The sequence below is a fragment of the Equus caballus genome, chromosome 24 (assembly GCF_041296265.1).
Source record: "Equus caballus isolate H_3958 breed thoroughbred chromosome 24, TB-T2T, whole genome shotgun sequence".
NCBI classification, from domain to species: domain Eukaryota; kingdom Metazoa; phylum Chordata; class Mammalia; order Perissodactyla; family Equidae; genus Equus; species Equus caballus.
In genome coordinates, this window is record NC_091707.1 from 15,780,034 (window position 1) to 15,807,601 (window position 27,568).

Genomic DNA, 27,568 nt, shown 5'->3' on the forward strand with positions numbered 1-27,568 from the left:
ACCCATCACTTCCAGAACTAGCTCACTTTCATGCTGTTCTGAATAGTTAATAAAAGTTTCAAAAGCAAACAAGTTTTTGTAGCATTTTCTTTTCCAGACAAGCTAGGGTGCGTGTCTTCAAATGAGAATGAAACTGAAATGTGGCCAGATCAGCACCTTTATTTGAAATGACAAGCATGTATTTCTACAAAATATAAACTGAACTTTACAATGTAAAGAACGAACAAAGTCATCTATAGAAAAGCAAGTGCCGGCCCCGCGGCTCACAGAGTGCCCATTATGGTCATCCCAGAGAAGCGTTTCTTCCCCGGGAGCCTCCCCGCCGGCTCGGCCTGGCACCGCAGCGGGCGAACACCAGCTCTTACTATTCTCTCCACCCGGCGTCGGAAAAATATTTATTTTTTTTAGCACATTTCTCTGATCTTTGGTGCTGTCCTTCTACTGCTGAATATTGCTTACAGTTAAATGTTTTCTGTAAGAAGGTTAATTTCTGAAGCTTTCAATTTTTTTCTGAGCCGAGTTGCATGGAACAGTCAGTGTTGACCAAGTCTTACTACTATAAAAGTCCATTCTGAGTTTTTTAAAGGTCAGACAGTTCAGCTCTCCTGTGAGATAGCTGATAGTCAGTGATACAGTAGTTTGACTCTGACACAGCTGACAATAGCTCAGCTCCAGTGAATTTTTTAGGGATGAATGTGGAAAAAAAATAAGCTATGAAAAGCACTTGTAGCCAGATGGAAAAAGAGAAAGTTTTGGTTCTCTCTCTTTCTCTGAACAGCAGATATACCCAAATATGTCAAATTAAAATAAGAATCTGTTAGAGTCCATGGTAGGTTTAAATTTTTTCTAGAGTTTCACCTAATAATAATGATTAAAAACCAGCATGATGATAACTAGAGTTTATAGCACATTTAATTTGTACATTAAAAATCATATTAATTGTGATTACTCCAGGCTATATATAATAATGGCATAAAAAAACAGTACTTCAGTTTATAAAGGGAAGCCTTTGAATCTTGGCTGGGCATATAGATCTTAAAGGAAAGAAACTAAAAAGTTCAAAGAAGAATTAATGTTAGTAATGTCATAGCTCACTTCCCTTTTCATCCATAAAGCCCCGTTTATTAATAGTAACAGCATTAGCAATAATGAGCGTATTCTTCCTTTGCCCTACAAGTGGCCTTCAAGGTCTCACAGAGCTCTCCGTTCTGCTTGGTGAGTGAGGGACACAGAACACCACTTGCCTCCCAGAGTGGGAAGAACTTCTCTGGGCAGCCCCAGGTCCTAGCGAATCATTTGACCAACCTTTACATGGAAATCATAGCCGAGAGAAGCCGTTTAAAGCAGCTCTTCCTTGTGCTAGCCTTTTCCCCTCTGGCTTTGGCCCCTAGGTTAAGGAGAATCTGACATACTAGATTCTGGTCATAAACTGAGTTTGATGGGAAATAAACCAGTAATAACTGTCATCGTTGCTAATGATTAGTGTAGACAGATCTACCCAATCTGTGAAGAGAACCCTCAGGCGGGGCCCTCCCTTGATCGACCAAATGTGCACACCCTGTTGTTGGGGGAGCTGGCTGGCTGGGAGCGGATACCTTGTTCCCCTGGAGCAGGGTTTCTGTGCATTTCCAAGTTGTATCTCTGAATAGCACAGGATTTGAATTATTACTTTAAAAGTTGGTTATTTATGTTTGGAGAATAATAACTGAAGATTTACCAGGAAAACATTTTTATTCAAAGAAAAGCTTTTCCATTTTGGTTGAGGTTGCACATAGTTAACCAGTTTCTCCTAATTTTTCCATTTCTTTTAGCCTATCTCTTAATGTCCATATTTTCATGCTGGGATACCATCATTTTTATACTCACTTGAGTTTGATGGACTAATCTGTGTGTCACCAAGTCTTCTTTGAGTCATTAGAAGCTATTTTCTGCTCCATAAGAGCTTCAGCTGTTACTAATTTTACGTCATTTAAAAGTCTTATCTTTCTTTGAATGTGAATGCCTTCATTTCCCCTAATGCCTGTTCAGGCAACGCTAATTGCTGTCTCTTCAGTCTAGGGTCATCTTCATTAGGTTAATTACTGTGGAAGGCTGCTTCCCAAATGTGCTAATAGCATGAAGATGACTTATGGCCATGTTCTCTGTCGTGCTATGATAAGAAAACGTATACAAGAAGACTGGAAAACATCAGTTTTCTTGAATGGCCCATTCAGAGGAGCTCCACCTGCCCTCATCTACCTGGATGTCAGGACTTGAGTGTGAGGGGCTAAAGCTGGTGTGGAGGGTGGAGTGGTGGGAGGCTACCTGAGGCAGTCAGTAGCAGAAAGAGCCATAGTCCCCAGCAAGAGGAGAAACCGAGGGAAGTGAATAGACTCACTGATTCCAACAACGCCGGGGATGCATCCAGGAGCAGAAGGCCTGGGTCAGGAGCTGCGAGGCCGTGGGAGGGAGGGGGAACCAGGTTGGGATGAAATGAAGCAGGTGGCAGGCATTGCCACAACCAGAACTGGGTGTCCCTGGCTTGCCTCTGTTGGGTGAGTTCATGGCGTGTGCATGCTAGGCTGGTTTAAAGGGCTAGAGCTGGTTGTGAACGGTCAGGATGCAACAAAAATTTCTTTACAATGAACTCAGGGGTTCTCGCATATTGTTGAAAGAGTCCCCCTCTCTGAGATGTTTGGACCGTTGTGGACTATTGCGGGGCTCCCGTTGGGGCCATTTTTCTGTGCTCCTGCCTGATTTCCGGTTCCCATGTCCAGAAGGAGCTGGGTCATGGGATGAATGATTTGTTTGCACTCGCTCTTTCTTTCAGTCCTTTGTAAGGTTTCACCTTGTTCCTGAAGTTTCACATGCTATCTCCCTCACCCTACCAATTTTATATCATAAGACAATTTGTGTCTTTAAAGCAGAGGTTCTCCAAGTGCAGTCTGGGGAACCAGAGGTCTCTAAGACCCTTTCAGAGAATCTGCAAGCTCAAACCCATTTTCACAATAATACTAAGACAGTGTTTGCCTTTTTTGCTCCCATTATCTCATGACTGTACAGAGTACAAGTTCATCACTAAGGATTCAGATCCCATGTCGCAAGGCACCTTTACAGAAACGACCAGTTGTCGAGCTTTAGTGTATATCAAAGAAGAATATCATAGTTATCTGTAAAGGCTATTAAAATACTCCTTTGTTTTCCAACTACATTTCTGTAAGACTAGATTTTCGTCATATACTTTTATTGAAAGAGCATATTACAACAGATTGAATGCAGAAGAAGATATGAAAATCTAGCTGACTTCAATTCAGATGTTAAAGAGATTTGCAAAAGTGTAAAATCTATGGGTCTCAACTTTATTCTGGGACATAGTTTTTTTCATAAAAATACGTTGCTTATGTTAACATATAATTGATTTGTTGTTATTTTAAGATTAAGGAATAAGTATTTTAAAAGTTAATTTGTTTTAATTTGTAATATGGTTAATCTGGATAGATGTAATCCACATAAACAAACGTTATTTGGGGTTCTCAATAATTTTTAAGAGTGGAAATGGATCCTAAGACTAAAAGGTTTGAGAACCACAGCTTTAAAGTAAGGATTTGTTGGGGTAATGCGAAAATTTGGTCGTTTAATGGCAGAAAGGTATACCATAAAATCAGACATTGATAACAAGAGCGACTTTTAAAAAGCACTTGGTTAGGTTTCTCCTGTCTTCTGTGCCAGCAGTTAGTAGATTTCCCTCTTCTTTCTTCCGTTTACACACCAGTTGAACCCCTGTAACTGTAAAACCTGATGTAAGCCTTGTATAAATAAGTGGGAAACATTTAGTTACTATTTATTCTCTTTTTGTAAAATCTTTCAAGTTGCCATTAACACTTTAATAAAAGCAAGCAGTCTTGCCCTTTTTGCCTAAGGGACACAGCTTTTACAACAAAATCTCATTGATTCTCAGTTATTCATCCGTTAGAATAAACGCCAAAGGGCAGCTTCCTAAGTGGAAGAGCGGAGAAGCCGCATCATCTCTCTCACTTTAAGGAGGGAGAGCTTGTGAAATTGAAAGTAGCCATGTGACTGCCTAATAAAGGCCTAGAATCAGAGGTGAGGGTCAGGGCTGGGACCTGGTTCACTTGCATTCAGCTCAGTTATCTCAAAATGAGCCATTATTACTGTCACTTTTCTTTGGTCCTCTGCCCAGCATGTGTTCGATAAAGATTAACTATGGAAAGAATATGTTAGATACTAATCTAGTGTCGAGGCAGATGGACCAGAAGTCAAGGGCCCTGGCTTCTCCTCTTAGCTTCTCTCAAGCTCCCCTCGTGGTCTTGGACAAGTCACCCAACCTCCCCAGTGCTTCTGGGTCATCTGTCAGATGAAGACTCACCTGCCTAGAGAGGTGGGAGGCACCTTTATAGTTTATAATGTAATTTTTTTGTACTCTATCTCATTGAATGCTTACAGCAAACCTCTAAAGTAACCAGGGCAGGTATCATTACTTCCATTTTGCAGTCGAGGAAATACCTGTGGTTATGTGATTACTAAGTGATGACAATTCTATTCTTTTTTCTAACAGTACAAAACCTGTGCCAGGGTTTACACGAATCAGTCGCTTGGCCTTTGAGAAATACTTGTTGAGAGTACAGGAGATGTATTTGACTCCTCAAGTTGGAACTCTGAATTATTTCATATAGAAATATTGTTACCTGTGGTTCTTCAGAACTGGGTACTATAAGTCCTGCATTTCAGGAACACCATGGGCTGAGAAGATATTTGTGGATTGACCCAGGCCCATAATCACCTCTTATAGCATTGTTTCTTGAAGAAGGTGTTGCACCTCCCATATGTAAATGACCTATATGTAAATGAGCTTTTAGAACACAAAGCATACTATAGTTGCGTACTGTCTGTTCTCTATTTTAATGTTTATCATTTTTGTTTTGTGACTTATTTGAAATTATCATGTGGTATTACTAGTAAGAACATTTTATCTGAAAGTGGTAGTTTTAAAAGTATACAATTTTAAAAAGTTTTACTGCATTATTTTATTATATAGAGGGAGCCTCCCCTCCCCCCCCCAGAAGGCAGATTTAGTTATATAATAGAAGCGAGTGGGCAAAAAATTCTTTTATCAGAATTTTCCTATATACAAATAAAATTTTGTTATACTTCATCCTCTTTTAAATTAAATTTATTTGTATTTATAACTGACTGTACAATTTATGGCATATCCCATTCGATGCTGTATAAACCACACACTATTTCCAGACAAGTTCGCTACAGGCCAGGAGCCGCCTCTGTTGAAGTGTGTCCCACAGAGAGAGTGAAGGCACAGACCTTCCCACGGGGAAGACGATCAGTTGCCTTGCTCCCCTGCTCGTCCACATCTTAATCTGTCTTTATTGTTCTCTTTAAAGCTTTTCGGAATTACTCCGCACTTTCTTATATTCTGGGGGAAAAATCTTTCTATAACTCTCTGTTGAATTATGTGACAATGCCTATTTTTTTCTTTTCGATTCTTTAGAGCTTCTTAACTCTTTCATGAACAGGCATACCTGCAAAAAAGATCCCAGACTAATATCTCACTTTCATTTGCTTTTCTTATTATGTGAGAAGCCTATTGTGCCGGTCAGGGCTCCGTGTCGTGGTGTGCGGCTGCGGCTGTCTTGGTATGCGTCAGTGCTCTGTAAAGCCTAGGTCTGAGCGTGGGAAGGGTCCCTGCTGCTTGAGACCCAGGTTCCTGGCAAGGCGATCTCCCAAATCATCCACAACAAACTGCCCTGTCTTTAGATAACCAGATATAGTCAACATAATCTCTCTGGTTAGTTCATTCCAGAATTTAGTAATATGGAAACTTGACTATTGTAAATTCCTTTGGTTAAGCTAAGCTTTTATAGAATTCAACTTCCTGTTGTTGATTTATTACTGCTGAATTGATGTCATTATTTTGTTATGACAAAATCAGAGTCTTTTAATGCCTATCTTGTCACAAACCTTGAGTTTTTTTATTTTTTTCTGAAATAAAAATGTACCTTTCAAGAATTCTGAATTTTCAAAAAGATGTGAAATTTCATTTTATAAGATAGCAGTAGAGAAATAATGTCCTTTAATTGCAAAAGGAGAATTCTGAATGTGAGCTAGTGAAAGGTGAAGCCAGAACTGCAATTTGTTTCCAGTCAACTTACCTTTGAATAGAATTTATCCTTGTTTTATTTATGTGTCAAATAGTTTATTCAATATCCTGATGAATAACAAATATATATATTTACAAACCATAGGATTTTTAAAGGTGCTTAAATTAAATGTTTAATAAATGTGGAGGTGTTTAGATATGGTACCATTCTTTGCAATTCTGTAAGAATAAAGGAGGGAAGATGAAAGGGTCATTCGTTTTCTTGAGATAATATGTCCCATAGGATATATATGGTATTTCTTTCCCAGCTGTACGTGAAAAGCTTGTGGCTCCCCAAACACAATGAGCTCTTTCAACAAAAAAATAAATACAACTCTGCATTAAAATACACAAATGATCAGTAAGTTGTATTATAAGAGCATGCAAACATGGATGACTATGTCAATAATTTCACTGAAAGTGATAAAGCATTTTCTTCACTGAGAGATGTGAGTTCAGGCTTGGTTTGTTAGAATTATTTGAGAAGAACCTCACAATTCAGAGAAAAGTGGTGGAGGAAGATATTTTAGGTTCAGCCAGTTCCCTAGTGACTTCAAATTTTTGTCTTCTTTGAAGTGGAGAAAATGAACAAATGTCTGGCATTCCATACTGCATGCAGTCATTCTGATGAGTCATTCGATTTCATGATTAAATTTAAGAAGTCATTCAACCTCTTTTTCTATCAGAGTTCTGACTACCACTCCTCACACGTCATCTACAGAATAATAGTCAGGCCCTACTGATGGCAACTGCAAACTGGACCTGGGTCAACATTCAACAAGTGTGCCCAGGGCATCCTTTCTCTGCAATTCGTAGCTATGCCCAGCTTATAAATTTTTTGAAAGTTGGGTACCTGATTTTACCACGATGTAAACTGTGTTTTCACAAGTTTGTTGAGGACTACACCGTGTGGGAAAGGCTCAAAGCCTTCCTGACATGAAGGCAGATGCCTTTTAGCCGTGGCCCTGAGATATTGCAGGAGATCAGTATGAGAGGATTTGTTCTTAAAGGAGCCTTTCCATTCGTTATTCTGTTTTCTTTTTTCAAGGGGTTTGCAGTTGATTGTGCCCGAATCTTACTAGCCTTTTGGCAACATCGTAAAAATAAACAATTAAATGCTTTCAGTTTGGATGAGGTGGCTCCTGGTGCAGCTCAGAGGTTAGGGCTGGCCTAGAGCTGTGAGACCTTGCCGATGTCCTTCATTTTCAGCGGCGTGCTGGAGCCCGCTCCCGCCAGCTCCCACACGCCGATTGTGCACAGCTCTTTCCAGCTCCGCTTTCAATGTGTCACCTAGGTAGTCTGAAATCAGCCATGTTGGGAGTGTTTACACCAAGGAAATTGGCGCCTGCTAACCCCCCTCCACCCCCCACCCCAACCAGTTGTTAAATTATTTCCCACCATACTACTTCTTCAAAACCAAGAGAGATTAAATTTGCAGTTTTGAGATTTTTAAACGGCATCTACCACAGATTGATCACAAAGGACACATCAAATAAGGCTCTGACGTTGAGAAATCACAGGCTCAGCTAGACTACCGCCACCCAAGCGTTTATCAAACTTCACCTCCCTTCAGGCTTGAGGATGAACAAGAGGATTTCAGCCTATGTTAGAACAGATAAATACGGCTTCAAATATATTTTTAAATGTTGGTTTGATTTAATAGGTCCTTCTCGGGTTTGGAGAGAGCCGGGTCCAGCTACGAGGGGGCCTTCCCTCAGCGCTGCGCCTCTTGCCTGGTGCTCAGGGAAGCTGGCGAGTCACTGACAAGACGCTGTCCTTTCCTTCCCCCAGCCCTTTTTCTTTTGTTTGTTTTATTTTTAAGCTAACACCCGTCTTTTGGAAAATTACTTATATAAAGCAGTGTACATTTTCCTGAGGCTGACTATGTAATAGGGCTAGCATCCTATAAAAAAGTCATGTCTTTAAAAAAATACATAGTTTTCATATCGAAAGATAAGAAAGAGCCCCTTTATGGATCAATATGTCACTTTAAATATGTTTTAAAAGTAGATTTGTGGAAACATTTCCAACATGAATACAGCTGTCATCAAACACGTTCTTAACAATGCGTTAAAATAGAGTGAATTATAAATGGGAAAATTGCTAAGAATGATAATCCACTTATTGATATAACTAATAGGTGATTATTTCAAGTAAAAATGTTACTAAGCCATGATCAGTTTTTGGTGTTCAGATATAGTTGTTATCAAGACTTTGAAAATAACTTTCTTCCCACTGTATCCTAAATTACACTGAAAATTCCTTAATCCCTCTGGGGCAGGAGAGTGATCTTGAGTTCCTGCCTTCTCATTGACATTTTTCTTTTCTTGCTACGTCCATAAGACGAGTCTTCACACTCAGTGCCTTTTACTAACAGGTGTTGTTTCCCTGCGTAACATGCACTTGGAGAAATGACTAGAACAAATTTAATATCGAGCGTGTTAAGAAATCAGGAAGGGATCATGCCTGTGGCCAGGGATAATCTTTTTCTTTTAGCTGGAAGATAAACGTAAAGGCAGGCAAGTCAGTTAATTTTTAAAAATGTGTTCTCCTTTGGCCTTGGGAGATGTTTGTCTTTTTTGCTTGATCTCAGGAGAACCTCAGTCATCCGGATGGCTTACGTTTAGTCACACTAACTGCTGCCAGCGTCGCCCTAATCAGCCACAGCTGTGAACGGAGGCGATGGTTCATCGTGAGACCATAGTGAGCACCTTTTGCACCAGGCATCCAACTAATACTGACACTACCCTTTGGTGGGCGCTAAATATATGCCCGGCCTGTGTGGGGATCCTTACATACAGCCTGTCAGGAGGTTGGCATTATTATAGTCCTCATTTTTCAGAGGTTGAAATGAAGGGTTCGAGAGGTTAACTGACTTGCCTTAGGTCTCACAGCATCTGTGCAACCAAAGGTCATCTGCAAAGGGCCCTGATGTCAGTGTCCATCCCGTAGGGTTGTTTGGGGACCAAAAGAGTTAGCACATGAAAACTGCTTAGAACAGTGCCTGAAACTACAGTAGGCCCTGGGGAAGTCTCAGCTGCCATCATCCTCATCCTCATCCTCGTGACTAGATCAACCTGATCTCCAAGTGAGTGCTAACAGCCCTGCCTCAAAGGCCAGGTGGCTGGACCATGGACGCTCCCTCCCTTCACATGGCTGTGGTCTACCCAGAGGGTCACCAACGGTGCGTATTTATGTGGTGCTAGCTCTGCCTTCCCAGGTTAGAAACAGTTTCTCTGGGTATAAGGCGGGGTGTGTTTGACTGTTTTTAGGTCTGAACTCTTTTTCTTTAAACTGGAAATAAACCAGGTAGGAAAGAAGTCTTAAGGAATACACACTAAACTATGGTGTTTTCTGAGCAAACTTAGGTATAATTTTAAAATTGAACCTAAAAAAAAAATGATTGTTCCATTTCTTTTTCCTTATGTGCAACTGAAGTTTCCTATCAGATCAGGTGACAAAGGAGAAAGACAGAGCTGACATCTGAGAGTCGTTTGGAAGGTGTGACCTCTGGGCGAAGATTTGGCTCATTTTAACTCCCAGATTTCCTGTTTGAATTTTTTAAATAGCAACTCTTGAACTCTGGCAGCACCATCACAGACTAGTCTTTTCTTGCTAGCACTCACCACAGTGAGCCCAAGAAGGCTGTCATGAAGCAATGCTGAAAATGCTGGATGGAAGACCATGCAGTTGTGTTTATATTCAGCTCTCCTTTTTTTTTTTTTTTTTTTTTGGTGAGGAAGACTGGCCCTGAGCAAACTTCTGTGCCAATCTTCCTCTATTTTGTAGGTGGGATGCTGCCACAGCATGACTTGATGAGTACTGTATAAGTCTGCGCCCGGGATCTGAACTGGTGAACACTGGGCCATGGAAGTAGAGTGTGCAAACTTAACCACTGCACCACCAGGCTGCTTCCTGCATCTCCTTTTTGAAGCACATAAGCATTCCTTGATTCTAGGCCAGGTCCTTTCTTTCTGGTCTCCTCTACCCAAAGAAAACAAATCTACCACCTAAAAGTTTACAGTCACTGATGCCTTCTAATGCATTGCTAAGAGGACAAAGGACAGTCTTCTGACTTTGAAATGTCCACGTACAACCAGCCTCATTTCTGATATGCCAGTGAAGCAGACGAGGACAGGTTTTTGGAGAGGAGCAATTAATCTTTTAAGAATGATTTTTACTAATTGGTTCTTTTGTGTTACTCATAATATATGAAATTTAGGAATAGAATAATGAATATTTCCTCTATAAGAATTTTTCTCAGGAGGAAGGGAAGTATTTCACTGATTTTTCATGTATAAAAATCTGTGATTTTGATTTAAAAAACGAATTTTCTTGAATGGGAATAGTTTTGTGGTAGTGACAGTAGGATATGGCATGTTAATGGGGGAAAATATTTTTCTTTATAATAATATGATGTTTTTGTTTAAATTAGGAATTAATTGTTTAGGGTTTGTTATTTGTTACATTCATTTTGATGTTTAACAGAGAAAGCAGTAGTTATAATGTCTCTCTTTCATTTTGCATTCTCATTATCTCATTCTTCTCAGAGAAAAATTTTCTTGAATAACCGGGCAGTGGTTGGAGGCGCTGTTCAGGGCCTATGAAGGGAGGCGGGGTGTAGGAGTGTGCTGGGCCTCTGACATATGCTCATCGTGTTAGCTTCCAGTGAGCTTAGATGTAGAGTTGACTTTGTTTTAAAAGCATTGGCTTGATAAATGCAAACACTTAACGTATGCCACATTTTAGGTAATTCTGCCTTGGCATGGGGAAACTTCAAAACATGGAGGTAGCTCAGGACTCTGCAGGCACAGCTTTGCTGATTTGCTCCTTGGTGCAAAGGGCAACGATCTGGGCTCCTGGCCCTGGAAAAGCAGCTAGGTCAGTGGGTCTCAACCTTGGATGGATCCTATGGGATCATCACAGAACTTTAAGCATTCTAATTCTTGGTCTCAGTCCCTGAGACTCTGATCTCACTGGTCTGTCACGCAGCCTGGGTGTGGGGATCTTTGCTCCTCAAAGTGGGCTCTGTGGATCAGCAGCATCTGCATCGCCGGGGAGCTTGTTACACATCAGAATCTCAGGCCCCACCCCAGCACTACTGAATCAGATTCTGCATTTCAGCAAGAGCCCCAGGTATGTACATTCAGGCCTGAGAAGCACTTTTTATAGCTTACCCAGGCTGAACTGGTCAAATATCACCTGAAGTGCCTTAGTTTTGTAGCTGAATAATGAATTAATTGATTCAGAAACTGCTGGAGCCCATTGGATAGTGTCTGGAATAGATTTTGTTGTTTTGAAAACAAAAGCGTCACTGCTGCTGGGGTCGTTTCTATAAAGGCGGAATTTGTTGAGCACAGTTAGGATCACTGGGAACCACGTGACTCTGGTGGTTTCAGAACTCTGCAAGGTCAGATGAAGACACGCCAAGAAGCCGCCATGGATGGACCGTGCTCCTGGCTCCAGTCCTTGGTCTGATTTGTCAACACACCTGGAGAAGACCTGTCTCTTAGGGGCAGGGGCAGTGTCCAATCTCTTGAGACTCAAGTGTAGAAACAAGCCATGGAGAACCTACGGTGAGAAATGTGAGTGCCAGAGGGCAGCGCTTTCTCTCCCTGCAGGCAGACCTAGATGAGGGTGAATCCTTACCTGAAGGTCCCTTGGTGAGTGTGGGATGAGAACAGGGGGAGTTGGGTGGATGGAAATGGCCATGTTCCGGGTTTGCTTTTCCGTCCCCTCCACTAGACCATTGTCCCGTGAGGGCAGAGACTGGCGCCGTTCCCTGCTCTCCTCCCAGCTCCCAGGAGCGCGCGGGCCCAGATGGGTGTTGCATGGCTTCCGCCTTGCTCTGTACCCATGGTTGTCCAGGTCCTGATGACCTTGTTGCTCTGTAGTCCCATTAGATGTCTTTGCCGGTACGTGCACTTGTCCCAGGTGCCCCTCCTGTTTTCTTTCTCAGAGGGCCGTCTTACTTCTCCTGTGTCCGGCTTCTCAGCAGGACCTCAGTGTGCTTCTCATGTCCTTTCTAAATTGTTTTTAGTATCATAAAGCCCACTTCTATGTTTTAGACCCTGAGCAGTTGAGAGAGCATTTATATTCACAGCTGAGTCTAGTCCATATCAGTGAATACTGGAGCACAGGTCTGTTGCTAGAACTGATTATCGTGATGACAACCCTGTTAAGAAATAGCTTGGAGATCGGTGAAAAAGGAGGAGATGTGTAAAAGATGGTTCCAAAGTGTTAATCCTTGGCCTTTTATTGACTGGAAAAATGAGGGCTAATTCCATTGGCAGAAATTGAAGAACCAAAATGCGGATCTGTTTTGACGGGTACAAGGATGAGCTGGATTTGGACTTGCTGAGTTTGAGGTAAGGGTGGGTATCAATGTAGAAATGTACTCCACACAGTTGGGGATAAGAACATGCGAGGTCCTGGATGGTACTGCGTAACCTCCTTTAGAATCTCTTGATCTGGAATGTTCTCATTCTTTCCACTCTCTCTGAAATGTTGAAAGGAAATGGACTATGGCTGCCCAGGGCCCTTCTCCTCTAACTTAACAACCAGGAAGAAAACGAGGAGGATATTTCTGTTTTTATAAGAACTTAGTGTGAGGAGACAGTCTAATGGATGGTATCAAGAGAAACTCATTTGATTTCCTCCGCTCCTACTTCATTTCCACCGTGTCCTCTCCAATCACGTGGTAACTTACATGTCAGTGTGCAATGTGGGGAGGAGAAAGACATCACACATCACTGAATGACTCTGGGCTTCTCTTCTGGAACCACTTGCATCGGCTCTCGTTACACAAACCCTCAGGGAGCCAGGGAGCCCAGGCATTACTCATCTGAGACGCATCGGAGACCACCTGCTTTGACGTCTATTCCGATGCTAGCCGGAAATTTCAGAAACAACCAGTTTAACTGAGGGCAAATGATGTGCTCACCGAGGTTTGGTAAAATGCCTGCAGTGGAGCCCTGAAAAGCAAATGCTGTCTTCCTCCTGAGTCACTTATGACTTGATAGACTGAGTCCTGACAGAACTGCCAAGAAAGCAAATAGTTTTATTCATACGACTATACGATTATTCTCCATTACTAAGTTCAACTGATGAGCACCACAATCGCTTTGGAATATAAACGGTAACCTGGGAAAAGATACTTTTTTTGTGTGGGGAAAGTGACCATAAATGACTAAAACATGAAGGATACAGCAAAGATATACAGTAATTTTTTTAAAAAGTATCAGAAAAATAGAACTTTTCAGGGTGCTTTCCAGATGTAAGGATTTTGTTGGCTAAGAGTAGTCTTTGGAACACATATCTGGAGCTGACAGCAGGAGTCAGTCTCTTTGTTCTTTAGGATGAGTTATGACCGGTTTGGTTTCCCATGTTTTCTCTAAACACTACGCTACTATGGCAAAAAGCCCAATCATTTCTTTTTTAACACTTAGCATTTTTTGGTGGATGGCTTCCCTGTTCCTCCTTTCCCAGCCCTCCCCACTAAAAAAAAAAAGGCTTTTGGAAGATTAGGCAACCCAAAGACACTGCCGAGGACAGTGTTTGTTAAATCTGTAAACATTTCTGCGTACTCGACTCCAGTGAGACAGAATTTCGGTGACTGGGGATTGGAGTAGCGTACGTCCAGGTCGCAGCAGTTCCTGACACATCTCTGCCTCGAGACACCATCGTTAGTCTTCCCGGCACTGGGCGTGGGGTTGTAGGGAACATGATGTAAACTGCCGTTCTGAGATGAGCTGCCCCAGAGTCCAGCAGTGGCGACAGCAAGTTTCCTTCCAGAACCTGGAGAAGCCATTTTGATTTGTTTGTGAACCCAGGTGGAGCTTGTTTATTGACAAACTGGCATTCTTCTGATCACCAGGTGATGTTTACACAGTGGGCCGTTAAGACCTTCACACCTCTTTAAAAATCTGCTCTCAGGGCCACCCCATTATGGAGTGGTTAAATTTCAGTGCACTCAGCTTCCAGCCAGGTTCACGGGTTCAGATCCCAGGTATGGACCTGCTCTACTCATCAGCCATGCTGTGGAGGGGTCCCAACTACAAAATAGAGGAAGACTGGCACAGATGTTAGCTCAGGGCGAATCTTCCTCCCCCCAAAAAGAAAAAAAAAACATGTGTTCTCATATTTGCAAGTCTTCTTGGAGAAAGGGCCCCCATCATTAAGGGTTTGCCAGTTTGAAATATAAAGTACTCAGGAAGTACCTAAGGAATAGAACATTATAATTTTAAAAATTAAATTCTCTGAATCCCCCTGTGTAGCTTTGTTCACTGGGCCAGTTCAGCTTGTGACCTGTGGTCTCCCTTTCTTTCCCTACTTTCTTCCCTACTTCTTCCCTCCGTACATTGCACCTCTAAATGCTCCCATTCCCATCTGATCTGTCTTTGACCTCTGCTTAAAAACATCTGCCTGCTAAGCAAGGTCTGTTTCACACCTGACCAAGGTTTGGTACTGACTGTGTGTCATGCCCATAGCAGCTCTCCTGCCAGGTGTGTGTGTGTCTGAGTCTCCTTGTCCTTTTGACCCTAGGTTCCGGAATGGCAGGAAAGTAGTAGCTGTACGCCAGTTAACATACCATTTTAGCACGAGATGCGGGGTCATTAACACACCACGTGTTAGAGGGTAGAGTTTGTCTCCTTTCCATCGGAATTTCACTTTCCACAGATTAGAATTTCATGCTAATCTATATTTTAATGGCCTCTAAATTGTCAATTGAGAGGGTAATTAGTTCTAATTTAGTGTTAATGCTGTGAACATAGGGTAAGAAGCTCACTGACATGGCATGCTACCGACTCGAATTTATGAACTAAAACTTCTTAGGTCTTGCACAGCAGTGAGCGAGCTCTTTATGGAGACACCATCGAGGAGCAGAGCTGTTTTGCCTGCGGGTGGGCTCTACCTTGTGGATGTTGCCCTGACGGCTCGGTGAAGGCCAATTGCTTTGATTTTCCAAGTCCAACAACTCTCCCTTATCCCAACTTTTGGGAAATTGGCCTAGAAACCTATATGCATGTTTGGTTGGCACGTTTGTGTTTTCAGCTGCCTTGGTTTTTCCTCCTGGATAAAGGGCTCCTGTGGAGGCTGAAGGATGTGCACACCAGAACATTCGTTCCCCACGTCAGTAAATCTAGGTTCTAGTAGAAATAGCCATCCGGCCCTGAGCATGCTACGCCGTTTATAGAGGCTTTCATGTGTATGTCTTCATTTGATCCTCACGATAATTGAGGTCAGGGCAGGTATTATTACACCCATTTTATAGTTGAAAAAAAACAAGTTTCAGGAGTTTAAATAACTTGTCTGTGACTGCGTGGCTGGTTAAGTGGTAGAGGCCAGCCAAGGACTCGAATCCTCTGACTCCTGCCCCAGAGCTTTTTCCCTGATCACATCCTGCTTCTCCGACCTGTTTATCCATATAATCCTATTGTGTAAGTCTAAGCAACTGCTGTTCCCTTAAAAATTCAGAAAAATTGCATAACCCAACTAATTCATCGCCTTTTTACCCCCCTCACTCTCAGACCCTTGAGTTAACAAATACTACCCCAGTACTTTGTCCGAGCTCGAGCTCCGAAAAACTGTGTTGGGAAAAGAGGTGAAAAGAATGGAAAGTAAAGAGTATCAGGTCAGGGAGTGCTTCTGACCTCTTTTTTCTTTTAAAGAAAATTTCAACTGCCGCCCTAAGATGTCAGTTCTAAGTTGAACCCGGAGTGCTTTTTCACAGACGAAGCCTGTCAGTTGCGCTTGCTGCCGCCTGGCTGGTCCTCGCCTGGCCTAGCCTACCAGAACTTTCTTTGGTCCATTTTAGATTATTTAGCACCTGCATGTCTGGTACGCACTGTTAACCCCTGGTTTGTGTTTGCGTGTTTGTTTGACTGTGATTTCCCTTTTAGATCATTTAGGATTCCTTGGAAGCTCCACCAGAACGTAGGCAGGACAACAGACATGAAGCCCTCACGTCAGCTCTGCCGTGTGAGGGGCTCTATGACGGTGGAGGGGAGTCACCGTGGAAGACGAGGTCTGTGGGTTACCCAGGCAGTTTCTCTCATCTTTCTCTGCCCCTCCAGCTCCTCTAAACACTGGGAGAGGAGAGGGCCGAGGTTCTGTTTGTGTCCTTCTGTTAGTTTATTTGTAAACTGCAGGTCAAAAAGTAATATTATGTATAAAATTCAGACTGGACAATTGCTCGTTTCATGCAGAGAGCGCTTTAAGGGAAATCAGCTGACTTCCTGACTGGCTGAACGAAGTGTGAGTTTTAGTTTCTATCCTGTTAGGAAATGACATGTGAATAGAATACTTGTGTAAGCAGGCTTTTATTTTGTCAATGGCTGGAAACTTGTAAGAAAGAGAAGAGAGGTCTGTTTGTTTTAGATTCATTTCTGTGAAACACAGGCAGAAGTGGGAGTTTCTGAGTCCTTTGGTGGTCTCCGTTCTGAAATTCGATTTCTTCTGTCCTTCTGCCCAGAGTTGTTGGGTTGCCATAGCAACATGGCTCCTCCCCCACAACTGTGTCAGATTAACTGGATACAGATTTAGCAGCAAGTGAAGCCAAGATCAAACTCCAGATTTAGGGCACTGATCACTTCAAGCGGGAGTTCTGAGGCCGGGGACTGCCCTGCATCTCTCCGCATCCGTCAGGGGGAGTGCTCAGAGCCCCCATCGGCCCCGCTGCAGATGGGAGTGCCCCCGGGAAGGTGGCTCCTGAGGAGTGTTTGGTGCCGGGTGTGCCTATGTGGAACGCCATGGCTGGGGCTCTGAATGTCAAGCATGAGACTGTCAGCACGGACTATGGAGAAAGGCGTTGAGTAGGCGCTGCAGAAATAAAAGCGCTCTGTCCCCAAGAATGCTTTCTGGGGAGCCTCAGGGATCCTGTGTGTGGCGACAATCACAACAGTTCCTTGGTGGATGGAGCACTTGCTGCGGGCTGAGCACTTTGTCACTGTTTAATCCTCATAATATCTCTGAGCTAGGGGCTGTTGTTTTAAAGACGAGGGCGCGGAGGCAGGGAGAAGTTAATGAACTCCCCCAAGGCCGTGGGGTTGGTAAGAGGCAGACCGCCACTGGGAGCTTTGCAATGTGACTCCTGAATTCAGGCTCTTCTCACAACTCTATCTCTGAAGGATCTTATCCTCCTGAGGGCTTGTGAGTGGAGTGTTCAAGGAACCTTAGCTGTAGCAGTTGTTTTTTTTAAACACGAATATTGCAATAGGTTGAACTGTGTCTCCTCAAAAATGCTGAAGTCCTCCCCCCCAGTGGCTGTGGATGTGACCTGATTTGGAAACAGGGTCTTTGCAGTGTAATCAAGTTAGGATGTGGTCATTTGGGTGGGCCCTAATCCGCTGTGACTGTTGTCCTTATAAGAAGAGGAAAATGCCAAGTGATGAGACACACAGGGAGAACCATGTGACGACAGAGGCAGAGATTGGAGTGATGCAGCTGCAAGCCAAGGACACCGAGGAGGGACGGCCACCACCGGAAGCTGGGGAGAAGCAAGGGACGATTCTGCCCAGGGTCTCAAAGCGAGTGTGGCCCTGCTGACACCTGGATCCCGGACTTCCAGCCTCCAGCACTGGGAGAGAATAAGTCCTGTTGGATACGCCACCCGGTTTGTGGCGCCACCCTAGGAAGCTAATACAAATATGTTCTCACTGTAGCAGGTTCCACCAGTGCAGAGGCAGACAGTGTGGTAGGTGACACTTCCATTCTGCTTCATCTCCCCCTTCCCATCTCACTGCTAACTGCTCATGACAGTTTCTCTCCTTCCTAGGAATATATATTTGCATTAGTTTTTATATAATGGGCCTGTATTAAATGCATTTTGTGCAAAAATTTTTTTTGAAAGCTGACGTGTATCTTGGAGATCTCTTAAGTCTTTACCTGTTTTTAATTGTAAAATACGTATAGCATAAAATTTACCATCTTAACCAATTTTAAGTGTACAGTTCCATGGTACTGAGTACGTTTATATTGTTATGCAGCTGTCACCGCCATTCGTCTACAGAACTCTTTTTATCTTATAAAACTGGAACTCTAAATCCATTAAACAAACCTCGCCCAGCCCTGGGCAACTACCACTCTACTTCCTGTCTCTATGGATTTGAATACTCTAGGGACCTCATATAAGTAGAATCGTATAGTATTTGTCTTTTTGTGACTGGCTTATTTCACTTAACATGTTCTCAGGGTTCATCCATGTTGTAGCAGGTATCCAGATTTCCTCCCTTTATGTATAGACCACATGTTATTTGTCCATTCATCTGTCAGTGGACACTTGGGTTGCTTCCACCTTTTGGCTGTTGTGACTAATGCTGCTATGAACATGGATATACGGATATCTCTTTGAGATCTTGCTTTCAGTTCTTTTGGGTGTATAGCCAGAAGTGGAATTGCTAGATCATCTGGTATTCTATTTTTAATTTCTTAAGGACTTGCCATACTTCTTCCACAGCAGCTGCATCATTTTACCTTCCTACCAGCAGTCTACAAGTATTCCAACATCTCCACATCCTTGCCAACACTTGTTATTTTTCTTTACAGTAGCCATCTTAATGGATATGAGATGGTATCTCATTGTGGTCTGGATTTGCATTTCCCTAATGGTTAGTGATGTTGAACATCTTTTCATGTGTCTCTTGGCCATTTGTATGTATTCTCTGGAAAATTGTCTGTTCCAGTCCTTTGAGGTTGTTTGTTTTTGTGTTGAGTTTTGGTAGTTCTTTATATATTCTGGGATATCAATCCCTTATTGGGTATATATGTATAAGTCTTTAGCTTTGAAACTCTTGGTTCTCTCTCCACCAGCTGAGAATGTATCTGTGCATTCTCATGAACAGGGTGCGAGGAAAACATTGTATTCGCAGCTCAGGCTTCTAGTGAGGGGTGTATCAAGCCCCCGGTGTTTCCCTCCAGCATGTTTCCTGACACAGGAAGCGGCATGTGTTAGTCGGCGTTCTCCAGACAAACAGAACCAATATGCATATTATACTTACTGTAAGGAATTGATTCACATTATGATGGAGATTGATAAGTCCCAAGATCTGCAGGGTGAGTCAACAAGCTTGAGACCCAAGGGGGCCAATGATTTAGTTCTAGTCCAAGTCCGAAGGCCTGAGGACCAGAAGAGCTGATATTTCCAAGTCCAAAGGCGGGAAGAAGCTGATGTTCCAGCTTGAAGGCAGTCAGGCAAGAGGAATTCTCCCTTACTCAGGGGAGGGTCTGCCTTTTGTTCTAGTTAGGGCTTCAACTGATTAGATGAGGCTCACCTACATTAGGGAGAGCAGTCTGCTTTACTCAGGCTACCAATTTAAATGTTAATCTCATCCAGAAACATCCTTCCAGAAGCACCCAGAATAATATTTGACCAAATATCGGGCACCCCATGGTCCAGTCAAGTTGACACATAAAATTGACAGCGCTGATAAATCATGTTCTCTTCCTCTGCCTTGCTAATTAGTTTGAAAATGAAGAACATTCTCAGGTCATCATTTTCCTGTAGGTTTTGTGGTTCAGATCTGTTACTCAGTTCCTTCCTTTGCATTTGAAGATGTGACTAGACAGGGCATCTCTGAAGGGCTCATGCAGGTTGTTCTAGGGAAGATGTTCTCCTTAGCATTGTGCAGCCTCATACAGGGTGTTTTCCCTTTATCGAATCAACAGTATTTTTTTTTTTTTTTTTCTGGGAAAGATTTGCCCTGAGCTAACATCTGTTGCCAATCTTCCTTACTTTTTCCATTTTTTTTTTCCTTTTTCCTCCCCAAGGCCTTAGTACATAGTTCTATATTCTAGTTGTAAGTTCTTCTGGTTCTTCTATGTGAGCCACCGCCACAGCATGGCTCCTGACAGATGAGTGGTGTGGTTCCGTGCCCAGAAACCAAACTCAAGCCACCAAAACAGAGCGCACCAAACTTTAACCATGAGGCTATCAGGGCTGGCTCTGAATCAACAGTAATTTTTATAGCCCAAATTATTTAAATAATGACTGAAGCTTTGTTGATGCCCATATAGCTTTTCTAAATCATTTCTGTTTTATAAGGCTTGAACCATTTTCTTTTTCTTTCATAACCTTACCACTTCTTGCTCATTATCAGCATTGTCTGACCCTACAGGAGCCCAGGTGAAATCCCATGGGACCTAGGGTTTCTCATTGTGAGTACTGCTTATTAGAACCTCTACTTTGAGTATTGGTGTTGATAGTATAGTAGATTCTTTGAACCAATATATTAATTTTTCATACCAAGGAACTTACTGTTGATCTAAAGCATTAAAAACTTTTGTGCATTTTAGGCAAAGCAGAGTCTTACTATTTGACTCTCATTGTCTAAGCCCTAGACTCTTGGCCGTAATTGTCATTCATTCAGATTTACTGCACATGAGGCAGAGTGCTGAATGTTGGGGCTGTGGCACTGAACCACACTCACGGCCCCTCCTCCGTGGAGCTGACACTCTAACGGGGTCTGGTGAGCTTGTATACCTGGCATGATAAACACACCCCCCGCCCCACCACAAAGAAAACCAGTAACTTTAGATAGTGACCCTAGTGAAGTCACAAGATAAACATACATTTACAAATAAACCATTTAATAGTAGATATAGAAAGAAAATACAACAGATGATATGATAGAGTGACTTGGCTATACTCTGTTTTTGGAAAAATCTCAACCCAGCAATCTGTTTGTTTGTAATTATTTAGTTCTTTGAATAAGCAGTGTGTGTGTATGATTGTGCATACACAACACAAATCAAAAGGCACAAAAGTGTGCAGTGAAACGAAGTCTCTTCCCACCAGTGCCACAGCCACCGAGTTTCCCTTTCTAGAGTAGCCGCTCTCTCACCTGTGACTTTGTATAGATGTGTACAAACAGGTATTTGCATTCCCTACAAAGGAGAAAACTCCAAGAGGCTAAGCTCTACCCACTGTCTATACTTCTTTCACTTAACAGAATGTCTTGGAGATCAGTCCATATCAGTATATTTATAACGCCTCCTCCTTTTGATGGCTGCATAGTATATCACCATGGGAATGAGTATTGGGAGGCATTATAGTAAAGAGACCAAGAACCTGAAGTCTGAATCCCTACCTTACTACTTATTGGCTCTGCGTCTTGGGTTGATTATCTAAGCTCTCTGTGCCTGAGCTTTCTCCTCTGAGGCAGGGCTTATAATAGTACTTAGCTCATAAGGTACCCAATGCATTTTTCTGCCTCTATGTATGATAATTTATTTAAGGAGTTCCTATTATTGGACATTTAGGTTGTTGCCAGCATTTTGCTATTAGAAGCAACACAGTAATAAATAATCCTGTAACATATATCATTTCACACATGTACAAGTTTATATTTAGCATGAATTCTTAGAAGTAGAGTTGCTGCTCAGATGGCTACGTATGTGCGTTTAGGTTTTGATGGATGTTGCCAACTGGCTGTCTGAAGAGGCTGTACCAAGCTGCGGTCCTCACTGCAGCGGGTGAGGGTGGGTGTGGGGAATGGAGGCAGGGGTTGCTTTAGGTTGGGTGGTCAGGTTAGGAGCTACCGCAGTGACCCATGGGAGAGAGAGCATGGAGCTTGTGTGCCTGGGGTGGTAGCAGAGACGGAAGAGGTGGAGCCTGCAGGCTTTGCTGATAGATTGAAAACAAAGGGCTGAGGGGCAGGGGTTGGGGGTAGGGAGAAGAGGAGGACAGAGAGAGAGAGAGGACTCAAGGATGATGGTGCCCTCTTGGTTCTATCACTCACTAGAGGTATGCCCTTGGGCAATAATCTCACCTCTCTTTGCTTCACTGTCCTTTATAAAATGAGGAGAATAATTTCATCATTCTCCTATGATGTTTATGAATACATGACAATATATGTAAAATGTTTTAGTTTGGGACATGTTCAGTTTGAGATGCTTATTATATCTCCAGGTCCAATGTTGAATAAGCAGTTCGATCAGGGGCGGGGGTGTAAATTTGGGAATTGTTTGCTTTAAATGCCATCTGTATGGCATGAGACTGCATGAGATCACCAAGGGAGTGAGGGTGGCTACAGAAGAGGCAAGGACTAAGAACTGAGTCATTGCAGCGTTAAGAGGCAGGGAGAAGTATAGGAACGTGCAAAAAAGATGAATAGGAGCCGTCAGTGCGGGTTGCTGGAAGGCAGGAGAGCCTGGATCCCTAGCAGCCAGGTACAGAAGGAGCAACAAGGAGGAGAAACGATGAACCGTGTCCAAAGCTGCTGATGCGTCCAGTAAGAAGAGTCTTACCTCCTTTCTCCTGGAGAAGAGATCTAGGGGACAGCACTGCGTCTCAGCTCAGAGGAATAGTGAAAAAGACGCCTAGCAGATGAGAGCTGTCAACAGCATCCTCAGAAGGAAAAGGAAGCATCTTCCTCCAGCAATTCTGGCTTCTCAAGAAGGAGAGAAAGGAGAAGGCGTGGAAGGTAGTTTTGTAAGTGACACAGTGATGTACTTCTTGACCCTTCTTTTGACACTGGTAATGTTTAATTGGTTCTAAACAGCCTTTTAGGATCCCCATCAGATGAAATTTCTTTCCCTTTTGTTTCATGTGCCACTCAGGATCTCTTGAATTCTTGAAATTTTTATTAGGAATTCCTCAGACACCGACAGCTATGCCAGACCACATAGCTTCTCTGCTAACATGTTGCTCTTACCTTTAAGGAAGGTCTCAGACAACAAAACGGGTCAATTATTGCACCAAGACCCAACCTTGCCAAATGGTCACTGTCCATACGTCCTTCCTTCCTGGAAGTGATATGAATCTCCAAAGGCTATTTTTGCTCAAGGAAATTATGGCACAACATATGGAGTCTTCACTCTCCAGAAACAGAAGAAAAGTCTTGTCTTTGCTTAAGCAAGCCACTTGGTGAATGCCACAGGCTTAGGGCGTCTGCGAAATCCTCATGATTCCCGGGGACCGTATCAGAGCTGCAGCACGGAGCAGCTGGTCTTAGGAGCACACTGATCTGACGTTTCCCATGATGCTGTGCGTGGAATTTGCCCCATTTGTCATGCTGAGTTGGCTCTGCTAGTGCCGTACGGTCTCTGTGTGCATTAATATTTTACCTTGAACCCGGTCAATAGAATTCTAGAATATTGGCATTCTAACAGATATTATAACCTTTTAGCATTAAACGTCTTCTGTCTTAACCAGAACAGATGTGAAAGAAAAAGAGAAGGCATAATAAATTATCAAAGAGGCTATTTGTTCAATTCCCTGATCTGAAAGCATTTTCATCTATAAGTGCTGGGTTCAAAAGCAGATTCATCCATCAGTAACAGTTTCCGTTATTATTCTTTGAGCAACAAGAGGTTTCCCCAGGAGACTAAGCCAGTCACTTACTGTGTTGTTTCAGGATAGGTTATACTCTGAGTTAGAATAGAGTCTCAAAAGTAATTTCTATTATCTTGGAAACTATTTATTTTAATTTCTAGCCAGACTAGAAATTCAAAAGTTAGTTTTATTATCTGGATCTAGTGTCTACTGATGTTTTAGGAGACTGGACATATGGCAGTTCTATTTTAAATGCTGTTGACAAAACGTTCCTCCCTAAATTCAACAGGGTTGGTTTACCTTTTGTCATTTATTATGTTTTTTAAATTGGACTAAGTTTAGGTTTATTAACCTTAGGGTGCAAAATCCCGTCTGTCCCTCTAGACGCCTGAGCAAGGTTGGCACAGTAGAGGGAGGGGCTCGCTGACTCCAGCAGGTCACTCGAACCTCGCTGAGCCTTGTTGCTTCCTCTCTGTCATGGGAAGTAACCTGAATCACAGGTGATCGTGAGAATTAAGCAAAATGTCTTATGTGACGTTCTTAGCTCAGTGCCTGATGCCTGGGGGTTTGGAAGAAGGGGCTGCTGTTACTGTTGTTGCTGCTGCTGTGATCTCCTCTGGCCTGTGGTCTTGATGATGTCAGAAAGGAACGTGGTGGTGGAGCTTTGGTGCGCTGTCTCAGCATCTCTGCTTCTCATGTGCGTGCTGCACCTGTATCTAAGATAGCTTACCCTCCTCTACCTGCCTCTGTCTCAGCGGAGGCATCACGTTGGAGTAGGGCATGTAGGTGTAGGTAGTTAGGTAGGGGTAGCCAGCCTCACCATGGGGACTGCTTCTCACAGCCACCACCAGTTGGGCCACATGAAGCAGTGGCAGCTAAGGTGGCCTGCTGGGGCAGTGTCAGTGGTTGCCTTCACTTCCCTATGGGAGGGCTCTCTCATGCTTGAAATCTCTCTGTGCTTCTGGGCAGAGTCCGCTTCCCCATGTTTGACTCTGGGTTTTTACATTGTTTTTCCTTTGCTTTGGGATTTCAAACAAGCCAGCCCATATCCGCTCTGGATGCTGGTGGAGCCAGCTCCTTGCCTACCTTGGGTAGATGTTTTGAATGTCAAGTTGGTGTGGAATAAAACACACAGACACATCCACATGCACACGTGCACACACACTTGCATGCTACCAGTTACTAGTTCTAATACATCTGGCTCATTGGTGAGAATGTAAGAGGTCTAACATTCTGCTATTGACAAACTACTCCCTTTTAAAATGCCAAATCCTTGCAATTCTGCTTATTTTCGATAGGATCTGTTTGACTAAAAAGTCTACATGAGTTGGTTAATTAAAGCAAAATATTTGTGTTTGATAAAAAATAACCTTGGTATTTTGTTTTCCGTGCGTCTTCAAATTATCACCTGCAAACCTGTCACCCCAAGCACGTCAAGGAGAGAGTGGCTTCCTCTGACCTTCCCCCAGAAAACAAAGCGTAGGACCACTGCCTGGCCCCTCTCCTGGGAAATGTTGTCTCCTTCTCTCTCTCCCTTTCTCCTTCCCTGTTTCCCTTTCTCCTTCCGTCTCTCTCTCTCTCTCCCTTTCTCTCTCTCTCTCTCTGCCTCTCTGTGTCTCCTTCTCTCTCTTTTTCCCGTAATGATAGCTGACAGGTTTTGTGCCATGGGATTTCCATGTTTTCCTCTGGTTTTGTAAATTTGTTTCATGACTATAAAGATATGTAGCTAGTCTCTGAAGTCTCATATCTATGTTTGGATGTAAGAGGTCCCACCTGACACAGAATCAATTATTTATTTATTTAGAAGAAGAAAAATGCAGAATGGCAAAGATATTGTCAGGATTTATAGATCTCATTTTGGTTGACTGTCTCTTGGACAAACCTGTTTGTGACTCCCCACTGAGGAAGCCTGTTCCCAGTGGAAGGAGCTCCTTTTCCGAATTTGTACTATGCTGGGTGGTCCTGTAGTTGTGAAGAAGCAGGCAGTTTTGTTGGTAGACTTTCTGGTTTTCGTTAGCAGTCTGGTGGTGACAGCCAGTTTTAGCTGTCTCCTCCTGTCCTTGCTCACAGGAACGGTGCTGAATACTCAGAGGTGGCACGAGGGTTTGGGGATGGCGGCAGCTTCGTCAGTGTGCCCTCACTGCAGCCGTCAGTTGTCGCCGCAGCAGGTCGTGCCTCTGAGAATGAGAGCATTGCTGATTGGCGTGCCTGGTGCACGGGGCAGGCTGTGGGGAAAATGCTGTGGCATGATCTCTGTTGATTTCCCAACAATTACGTTCTCCTGGCTTCCTACTGGCCTTTCTCTTACACACACACTACGTTTTTCTTCCATTAGAAAGAGTTTCCTTTTGGTCTTTCCCGCTAGGAATCTTGTAGGGTTTTTCTCAGTGTCTCTAACTTCATCCCACTGCTGCTCTCTGGCTTTACCTTTCTCTGCTTCACCCTTTCAATCCTGCTGAATAAAAGCTCAGCTTTGACTTCCTGATGCCTTTATCCTTCCATTCAACAGTCTGTTGAAAAGAAAAGTATGGGCTTGGAGGGAATTGCACTTAATCATGAATTAAACTCTCTGGGTCTTAGTTTGTTTTCTTATCTGTAAAATGGGGATAATATTATTACTTATCTCATGGAGTTATTGTCAGATTGAACAAGATAAAACATACAAAGTGCTCAGAAAAGTGCCAGGTATATGGCCATCAAGCAATAAAGGCATCATCATTGCCATCTCCTTATCACCAACATCTCTGGGAAAACACTGGGCCTGTAGGCATGGATCACGTGTACTTTTTTTTTTTTTTGGTGAGGAAGATTTGCCCTGAGCTAACATCTGTTGCCAATGTTCCTCTTTTTTTTTTTTCTTTTTTGCTTGAGGAAGGTTAGCCCTGAGCTAACATCTGTGCCAGTCATCTTCTGTTTTGTATGTGGGATGCCTCCACAACATGGCTGATGAGTTGTGTGTAGATCCGTGCCCAGGATCCGAACCCACGAACCTGGGCTGCCAAAGCAGAGTGGGGAGAATTTTAACCACTATGCCCTGGGGCCAGCTCCAACCATGTATACTTTTGATATATGATTATGTGTTAGGGCCTGCAGATCACAACCCACGTCGCCTCTGAAACTCATTTCATTTCAATTTTCCCTTCTATCTTACATTCTGGATTTTCAAGGAATAGTCTTCTTCTTGCCCTTCTTTTCTGTACTGTTCTGCTACACTCATTCATCTACTATATTTATATTTGACAAAGCAGTATTATAAATGTTGTTGCATTTAATCCAGATAATAGCACTGTGAGACGGAGGCACTGTACTCTCCATTTTATACATAACATTTCAGATCAGAGAGAGTACAGGTTTTGCTTAAGGTAACCAGCCAATAGGAGGCAGACCCAGGACTCAAACCCAAGTCTTCTGACTCCGAGTGCAGTGTAGTTTCTATGTGGAGCCATTTTTTGAGTGAGGAGGACAAATGACCTTTAATTTCCTATCTGAGCTTTTATGAAGAAGTCAATAAATTTTAAGCTCTTGGAAGGTGGATATTAGTTCTAAGTTTCTCTCTAAAATGCATGTATCTAGCTTCTCCCAGCACTGTCACTTGAACTTATTTACCGGGTCTCTTTCCTGACATCTCCCTGAGGGCAGAGGACTAAGGTCATGATAATATGGATGAGGCTTTGTCTAGGCTGGAAAAGTACAGTACAAGAGGACTCCATTCAACAAGGGGCACCAGGTGCACCCGGGGAATTGGAGGTAGGCAGAGATGACGCAAAATGGGCTGGTGTTGCAAACATGCTACCCTCGAGTAGGTCTGGCATCGGCTGTCCCCAGAAGAACCCTTCTTGAGTCCCTCTGGCCCAAATTCAGGCAAATCTTCGCTCTACTACCTGAGTAGAGTGACAGTGGGCGCAGAGTTTATTCATTCACTCGTTCAGCAGACCGCTCACTTAGTACCAGCTGTGTGCTGTGTTAGTCACTGAGGTCACAGGGATTAAAGACCCTGCTCAGTGGCTGGTCCAGCTTCCTGGTTTCTGGCTGCTGGTTGGGAGGTGGGGGAGGAGGGGGAGGGATGGAAAGTCAGATGAAAGAAAAGCATTCTGAATCGAAGGGGAGCAAGTCTGCTTTAACCAAACCTCCAAATCCTGCACTTC

At 43.1% G+C, this 27,568-nt stretch overlaps 1 protein-coding gene across 13 annotated transcripts in view; it reads left to right on the forward strand.

The window, feature by feature from the left end:
* The window catches only part of SAMD4A (sterile alpha motif domain containing 4A), a 203,093-nt gene that overhangs the window by 37,598 nt on the left and 137,927 nt on the right, over positions 1-27,568 (forward strand). The window lies entirely within an intron of this gene.